Below are 1051 nucleotides of genomic sequence, written 5' to 3' on the forward strand. Positions count from 1 at the left end.
TAGGGGGTGTGTGGGGTGATAGGGAGCTGTAGGAGGCTGTAGAGAATGTATGAGGGCGGCTATAGGGGGTGTATTAGAGGCTATGGGGGTTGCATGCAGGGGTATAGGGGGCTATAGGGGGTATGTGGGGTGATAGGGAGCTGTAGGAGGCTGTAGAGAATGTATGAGGGTGGCTATAGGGGGTGTATTAGAGGCTACGGGGGTTGCATGGAGGGGTATAGAGGGCTCTAGGGGGGGTATGGGGTGATGGGGAGCTGTAGAGAGCTACAAAGGGTGTATGAGGGGCTATAGGGGGTTAGATAGGACTAAGGGGGTGTACAGGTGGCTATAGCGGGCCATAGAGGGTGTATGGAGGTCTATGGTGTCTTTAAGGCTTGTTTGGGGGCCAGGTAGGGGGTGTATGGGGGTCTAGAGGAGCCCACAGAGGTGTACAGAGGCTGTAGAGGGGGTTCAGGGGGGTCTATAGGGCTGTATGGGGATGCACAGGGCTGTATGGGAGTCTATAGAGGCATATGGGGGTATATGGGAAGTGTAGTGGTCTGTGAGGGTGTGTAAATGAATGTAAGGGGTGCATGGAGAGGTATATAGGAGTCTATAGGGAAATACCGGAATGTAAAGGGGTTTATAGGGGTGTATGGGGGTTTATGGCAGTGTACGGGATATATAAGGGGTTATGGCAGTGCATAGGGATGTATAGGGGCATATAGGGGTATATAGGGACATATATGGGTATATAGGAGCATATAGGGACATATATGGGTATATAGGAGCATATAGGGGATCTTTAGGGGGTGTATAGGGATGGAAAGGCATAGAGGTTCACTGCACATTGACCTCCTACCTACCCCCCCAACAACCCCCGTAGCCCCCCCCATAGCTCCCCTTCCCCTATAGCCCTTATAGCTTCCTGTCGTGCGTCGTGTCCCTCCCCCCCATACACGTATGTCACGCAACAGGTTTTTCCCATGTTGCACAATCAGGAGTGGACTCGTGCAGGAGCACCCGGATGCCTGGGTCCCATTTCGGGGGGGGGTGTTGTCTATTGGGTGGG

This window comes from Haliaeetus leucocephalus, unplaced genomic scaffold (genome assembly GCF_000737465.1).
Source record: "Haliaeetus leucocephalus isolate CR32 unplaced genomic scaffold, Haliaeetus_leucocephalus-4.0 Scaffold282, whole genome shotgun sequence".
NCBI classification, from domain to species: domain Eukaryota; kingdom Metazoa; phylum Chordata; class Aves; order Accipitriformes; family Accipitridae; genus Haliaeetus; species Haliaeetus leucocephalus.